Here is an 8,398-nt window from a genome sequence, read left to right as displayed (position 1 = left end):
TTACATAATAAATACTTATGTACCTCTACACAATAAAGTATATTTTTTCAAAATAGTTAATGTGATAATGAATACATATCTATGTATGTGTGAAAAAGTATTTATGGGCGTACAAATTATGTACATATTGTTGAAATATAAAAATAAAATTTCTCCTTGTAAGTACATTAGGGTGGTCCTTAAATGTTGGACGCAAATTTTTACATCAGATTTCCTAAGCCTCAACTCCTACATCGTATAGCAGTAATGCCGCTTTTATTGCGTGCCTCGAACAGGCCCTGCACTTGCATACATATTCCATATGGAATCTTTGTCACTAAAAAGGTCTCTTTTGATACGAGTAATATAATCTCTTGCCTCGAACAGGCCCTGTACTTGCATACATATTCCATATGGAATCTTTGTCACTAAAAAGGTCTCTTTTGATACGAGTAAGTATAATCTCTTGTATATAAATCTATATATACTAGCAGACCCGGCGAACTCTGTCCCGCCAAAAAAATTAATTTATTTTATTGAAATATTTGGCCCAACGTTTTCACCAACAATTCACGTTCACGTTCGGTTTTGTGGTCGTCAAAAGGCATTCACATTCATTGCCGTCTTAGATAACCTAACGAAAGCGTTATGCCCGCGAAGAAATTCTGCGGCAACAATGATCCGGTTCGATGGTGAATTATCTTAATCTGTGTGATACAGTTGGTAGCAACTTCAAAATGGGGGGGTTTTACTGATCCACAGAAATCCAATATACATAGACTTATATCAGACTAAATACCTTAAATGTCTTCAAATTGTAGCACGCGAAGGGATGTTTTCAACGGGACAAAAGATCTGCACCGTTTACTCGATTTTCAAATATGGGGTGTCAAATAAAAGCACTTGGCCTGTAGATGTGCACTAAGGTCTAACTTTTAAAAAATTATATTCAAATTATTAATTTGAAATTGAAATTGAAATGGTTTCGAAAGGTTTCATTTGTGTTTAAAAATTCAAATTCAATTTGAATTAAGGGAATTAGTTAGGAGAAGTTTGCTGCAACATATGGGTGCCAAACGAAAGGGGGTTCAGAAGGTAGTAGTTTGAAAAAATTTTGAAGAGGGTTGCCACCTGCTTGATAGGTCGAACTTAGTTAACTCATACACAAGTTATATAAAACATAAAAATACGGATGCAAGGAAATAATGTTAAGAAATCTTTAGTTTGAACACAAAGACTATTTTAAAGATATTGGAAGAGGGTTGCCACCTGTTTAAAAATTAAATTTAAGCTATTGAATAATTTAAATAAATTATTAAAATATGGACATCAATCGAATGGTGTTTGAAAAATATTTTTCCTTGAACTATATTCATCGGGGTTGCCACATGCTTAAAAAATAAAGTTCAACTTAATACATCAGTTAATTGAAATGTGTATCGCAATGCCAGACGAAGAAGTTTTAGTTGAAAATAATTTTGCTATTTTTCATGGCAGAAATACGCTCCGAGGCTTGACATTGCCTGCCGAGGGAGGACCGCTGTTAAGAGAAAACCTTTTTTTATATTTTATTACTAAAGGATGGGTATCAATCGAAATGGGTTTGAAAATGCTTTATTTCTGAAATGGATATGTTTAAAAAATCAAATTCAACTTGAATTAAGGCAATTGCATAATTGAAATACATACATATGCACCCAGGGGAAAAGCAGTAATGCAATCCATGCGTGATAAGTAATCGAATGTATTTCTTATGAGTTTTAGATCCAATTACTGTTTAATATGTAATCAGCATTCTAATGTATTCAAAAATTCGCAAAAGTTCATATTAAATCACATTAATTTCTCGATACTAGATAATGCAAAATTTAATGCCCCTCTTTTCTTAGGACATCGCCCTGAGGGAAAAAAATGCATTATCGAATGCAAAAAGGGTTGTTTTACTTATTATTTCTTCGATTACTATACATTACATTTTCCCACTGGGCATGCATCACAATATAGGTGTCCAACAAAAGAGTTTAAGAAGGATTTAGTTTTAAAATATTTTAAGAGGGCTTGCCACATGTTTTTAAAAGTTGAACTTAGTCAACTATTACAGAGGTTATATGAAATATTGGTGTCAAATGAATGAGTGTTAAGAAGCGTTTAGCTTGAACTAAATATAAAACGGAAGGCAAGTAAATTACTCGTATTACATTGTGTAATGCACATAGAGAATCTATTTGCTTAGCCAATTATTTTCATCATTACTTAGTACGATTAGCTGCATATTTCGGGATGGCCACGTGCATGGTAACTTCACCGAGGTGTTGTTTGTTTGTAACAACCACTTTTCGGCATAAAATTGTAAGCCTCGGGACGGATGTGTCCAATCTAAGCAAAACGTGGAACCAACAGCAGTTGAGCTAGTAGTTTATCTGTCTATAAATCATAACAAGGACCTCTAAGAATAAGGATTTTTTAACTCCCTCTTCATGACTACATAATGCGTTATCATAAATAATGCTTTCGTTGACGGTAAGCTGCTTTCTAACCATTACATTGTTCATATTTCCACTAAAGCGGATCTGATCAAAGCAACATCCTAATATCTAGATTTCATTAAAAAAAAATATTAAAATTTCCAAAACAATAATTTGTTGAGATGGCAGTGATGCTTGAGCAATTTACGAAAAGTATAAACGTCATGAGCGTACGAGTAAACGTGTTACATAGCCGAGTTTGGTGCAACGGGGCGTATACGTTACATACGCAACTACGATGATTAAGTATTTCACCAAAACTACCTAACTTACTTAGTTCCCCAACAGAGCCACATGGTTACTCAAAATTTTTTTTAGCATATTAGCAAAAAATATTGCAAGTAACATTTTGACAATTAAACGCCATAAAAATCACAACGAGAAATTTTTAAAAATTCTATTAGAGAAGAGAACATTTATAAAAAAGTTTGAAAAGATTTAAATTGCAAAAAAAAAATCTTATCGTCTTTTCGAAAACTAGTTTTTTTACGTACTCATAAGGTTTCATGAAAATCGCATGACAACTTTAGTCGCAGTTCTTATTGAGAAAATAAGGTCCATAAATATTAAATTAAAAAAAAAAAAAAAAATTATATTAAAAAATCGAATACTGGCGAAATATTAGTGGATACTCAAGCTGAGAAATTCAAATATTTATTTCAATATTCATTACTTTGTGAAAATCGGGGGTCCACTTCAGGAATTTTTAGTCAGTCATGTTTTTCGTCTAATCGGACCCTTGCCGTTTTGGCATCGTCTTTAGTTTTCATTTTTGTGCTATGAAATAAAAGGTTTGCTCGACAAGCCATTTGAGTTCACTTCGAGTTACACATACATACATACATATGTGTATATAATCGTCTTATTGACATAGTGTTTGATGTCCCTCAAGTAACTAAGTATTGCAAATGAACACGAAAATTATCCACGATTTACCAACGAATTTGTCCTATTTTTATGTACTTATGTACATATGTATAATTTAACAGCAAACGAAAATCAATAACTCAAACAAAAGTAAATAATAAACAGAAAAGATAAAGAATAAGAGGTAATCATTTACAGTAAGGAATGTATTAGAAAAATTAAAAAAAAGTACCTTTGGTAATATCATACATGTGTGCATGCGCTTCATGTTTCATTAGCCAAGTTAACTCCATTAACTAAAAGTTTGGAGATGCGATCAAATGACACAACAAAACGCCGAGACGCGTAAACTAAATTTGTTTAGTCATACATTACGGATCTGTATACTGTTTCTCTTGATCAGGTAATTTGCGAATGAAAAAAAAATAAAATTTTAGTATGGAAAACGTTAGTCATAATCAGGCAACGGATTTTATGGAAATTGCCTTTTTTTCTGCTAAAGAGATAGAGTATATTCGATTAAGAATGTCCACGATTTAGCTTTCCCTGATTCCATATATACACATTTGATGTTGCCTCTTTTTGCCTTTTTTAAGATATTTGCCTTTTTTTGCCTTTTTTAAAATATTTGCCTTTTTTTTGCCTTTTATACCTTTAAAAAAGCGATTTTAGCATTTAAAATTTTTTTTTTAAAGAACACAAAATATACACATGCCCATGCGGCTTATAGAAGCGAAATTGGTATTGGAAAAATTCAAAGCCGTTTTCTCAGCTAACGTAGGCTTGGAGACAATAAGGGGTGTGGATAAAATTGTAAAGGGTGAGGAAAACGCCCTTATTCTTGATAATATGAACGTTTCAAACGTTCCATATTTAAATTGGGCTCCATTTGTATCAACTTGCGTCGAGCGCACATTTAGTTCATTCAAGGCTTTTCTTCTCGAAAATGGAATGCAAATGCTGCCAGAAAACTTCAAAATGCATCTTGTGGTTCAATGTTACTACAACTATACATATTAAAGTTCTATGAGTTAGAAACTCGAAAGGATAAAATAGTCAAAGATTCAAAGTACAGATTTTTCATATAATGAAACTAGTTCCTAGTTTTTCTCTTTTTACTTGTAATATAAACATTTCCAAAATAAATGTATTTTTTGATTGTTCCTCGTATTTTCTGTCTTTTTTAGTGCCTTATTTGGCTTTTTTTGCAATACCTAGTGCCTTTTCCTGCCTTTTTCGCTATTTTATTTTGCCTTTTCCAGCCTATTTCCTTATTTTATTTTGCCTTTTTTATAGGTTTTTAGGTCCTAAAAATCCGTTCCCTGGTCATAAGCCATGAACGAGTACGGATATGTGCGATATTGCGTATGAGTAACATTATTTCCTGCTTCTATTTCAAACAAAAAATTATTAGACGTTTGCATTTGACCATCAAAAGTGGCGTATTTATTCGCCGATTTTCATCGCTTGTAGCTTAATTTTTTTGCAACGGATCGGGCTTGAACATAAATTGAAAAAAATAGAAAAAGGTGTTATTTTTTAATTTTTTACTTGTTAAAATTCGTTTTTTCTTCATAGCATTATCTTTGGAAAATGTTCTGATATGGAAAAACGGAACCCTGAATTAAGTTTACTTGTCTCGGAGTTTTTTTAGTACAAGCACCGTTCGTTTAGTGATTCTGCCGAACTGATTTCAAAGCTAAGAAAGACATTTCTCTGTAGATGAGGAAAGTTTTTATCCTTTCAAAATTTGCTGAAAATTGCGGCCAAAATCGTCGTTTTCAAATTTCCGTATTTGTATATAGTAGTTGTTGTTGCAGCCTGTTCAATTTGAGTTTGTTTCGCGATTTGATTTACTTTCTATTTGAAATTGAACTTTTTAATAAAGATAAATGTGATGAAGAAATAAATTATACAAATTAAGACACACAAAGAAGGAAAAATTTAAGATAAAAACATAAATGAAAACAAAGAGAAATAGATAAAAATTAAGGTAACTAACTGAAAGGGTAGAAAAATTGATTGAAATTTTACGTTAGGAATCGAAATATGTAATTCTAGTCACAAAACTTAAAGCTATAAAGTTGCTGAAATTTATCAAATCATCGAAGTTTATAGTTATCGAAATTTATCAATTCTTATTAAGTTATAGCAACGTATCGAATTACTCAAATTGATCAATGTTAATTGAAGAATAAAAAGAATTTTAGTTACGTTTTAGTTTCAAAGCAGGAGATTTTCCGATACGTAATTTTGTAACTTATAAGCAGACCTGTTAACTTTGGATTACGATTACTAATGAAAACGATTACATAGGTTCGGTAGTCGCAATGAATAATTCAATTAGCGTTTTTAACCGAGGAATTAGTAATCAATTATAATTAGAATTAATCGAAAAAAAATCGTGATTACTTGTCATTAAAAAAAATAATCAATAATAATCAAAAAAAGTAGTTGATTAAATTTGGTGATTACTTTCGATAATTTTTTAATTATATCTGATTATTTGTTCGATTTCATTGTAAAGAAACATACTTGTTTGTTTTCTGACGGTATGACATGCTTAAAGTAACATCCCAGTTATCCATGGTCATTTGAAAGAACAACGTAACACCGTATTTCACAGCTACATACATAGGTTTATCGACAAAAGATTTTTTCCGTCCGAGCAATACATTTTGTTTAAAATAATTTACATAATTATAAATAATCAAAAATAATTTTATTGTAAAACTAATCCCATTAGCTTTTTCGATTATTTTTGACTTTTTCTTCCAATTGGCAAAAAGTACGAATATTTTTGGATTACTTTTAATGGTAATCGGGTATTATTAATTTAAAAGTGGAAATAATGGTAATTAATCATTTAGCAGATTTTAAAATAATAATTAATTATATCGGTAATCATTATTTAACAGCTTTGCTTATAAGTTATACGGCGTGCTAAGTCCAATGGATCTAAAAAACTAGAGAAACTGTCGAATTTCGACAGTTACTCCTATTTTTTTGAAATTCCTTCGATAATATAAGACTTATACATATATTATTGTAAATGTATTATATAAAGTTATTATAAATAACGGCGCCGACCACTGTGGTATAGTGGTTAGAAGCAGTGATCGGACTTTAAAAAAATTCTGTTTGGTAGAATTTGGAAAAAATGTGGTAGATCTCAAAAAAATGTGGTAGATCTTTGGATTTGGATCAAACTTTGCACAAAAATTAACAAAATTCTGCAAGGTTTCACCCAAATGGCAAACTTTTTAATTAGACTCTCAAAAAATTTAATTTTAGTATATTAAAGTGCAAGATTGAAGTTGCTAAAAACTGTGTTTAGTTTTGGAAATTATTTTCCTTGACAGTGTAAAGCAGTTCCTTCCATATTAAGATATTTTTCGATCATTTTTTAAGAGATTTCTGCAACCTTGCGGAGTGCTGCCAGCTTTTCTTTATATCACATCACGAAGTAGCGAACAAATGTGGCACGTTCCAGAAACAGCTAATTGGGATTTGCCGATTTTTACAATTTTCAAGTAAAAGTAAACAACGCCTCAGAAACCTTTCATGCACTTAAATTTGCCAAAAATACTATCACAAAAATCGCCGTTTTTTAACATTTTCGCTATTAATTTTTTTTATAAATCAAATATTTTGCAATTTAACATAATAAAACTGCGTTTTCTGTTGAAAAATTGATTATTGAGAAAATTTACTATTTTACAATTTATTTTATTCTCCAATTCGGATTTGTTTACTTATGTCAAGCAAAAATAAAACTACTCAAAAACGCGAATATGTGGTAGATTTCAGACCTTGCGTGGTAGATGTGGTAGATGCTCAAAAAAGTGGCAGATCTACCACAATGTGGTAGAAGTCCGATAACTGGTTAGAAGTGCTCTCTACTAGCGTTCGCCCCTTGGCGGGCAATGGTAAACCTCCCAGTGTTTTTCTGCCATGAAAACAGCTTCTCATACAAAATACAATCGCCGGGGTCGGCGTAAAACTGTATGTCATTCCCCTTTGTGTGACAACATCAAGGCGCACGCCACAAATCGGTGGGGAAGCTCCGCCAAACACTAACATATGTGTAAGCTCCAATATGTTTTTATACCCGAGCGCACTTGTGCACAAGGGTATTATAACTTTGTTCACATAACGGTTGTTTGTAACAGGCAAAACGAATCGAGATAGATGTAGACAAATGTATTCATAAATGATCAGAATGAAAAGAGAAATCGATTAAGCGGTGACTGTCCGTCCGTCCGTCCGTCTGTGCACACGATAACTCGAGTAAAAATTGAGATATCTGCACTTCTTTCGGGCGTAGGACGGATGGTATAGAAAATGGGCAAAATCGGACAATAACCACGCATACCTCCCATATAACGGTAACCGCCCACTTATGATCACATATATGTATCTCGGTAACCGTTCTAGCAATTTGTACCAAACTCGGTTGGTTATTGTGCTTGCCACATAAAAGAAAAACGTTGGAAATTTAGGCCGCTTTTCGTATAACGGTAAATTTCAGAAATGCTTGAAACTTCAATACTTCGAAATTTAAGGACGCTAATTTACTTAAAATTGATACACCCCGGCTTACCATGTAGCGTTAGCTTTCGGAAAGGTAAAAATCATATATTTAGTACTTGCGCCGGGTATTTAATGTTCGGCTCCGCCCGAACTTAGACTTTCTTACTTGTTATTATTATAAATGTAATAAGTTATGACTATACCAAGTGCTTTGACACTTGAATTCACGATATTTCAAAAAGTGGAGTTAATTGATTTGGCAAGTGAACCATTCAAATGAAAGTGTAATCTTATCTATTTAGTAGATAAGACTGTTTCTTTATGATTTATAATTAAACACTCACATCATACTTTTAGTCTGAAATAAAATGATAACTCGTTATCGGTATAATTCACAAATTTGTTAGAAGTGGTGTTTAATACGAAGTTGGACATATGGAGATATTTACTTGTTGATGCGAGATGGAGGTATTTCGATATGTGTTTCTGTGTTT

This window comes from Rhagoletis pomonella, unplaced genomic scaffold (genome assembly GCF_013731165.1).
Source record: "Rhagoletis pomonella isolate Grant_MI unplaced genomic scaffold, Rhpom_1.0 Rhpom_scaffold_00007, whole genome shotgun sequence".
Classification (NCBI taxonomy): domain Eukaryota; kingdom Metazoa; phylum Arthropoda; class Insecta; order Diptera; family Tephritidae; genus Rhagoletis; species Rhagoletis pomonella.
This window is presented reverse-complemented; position numbering follows the sequence as displayed.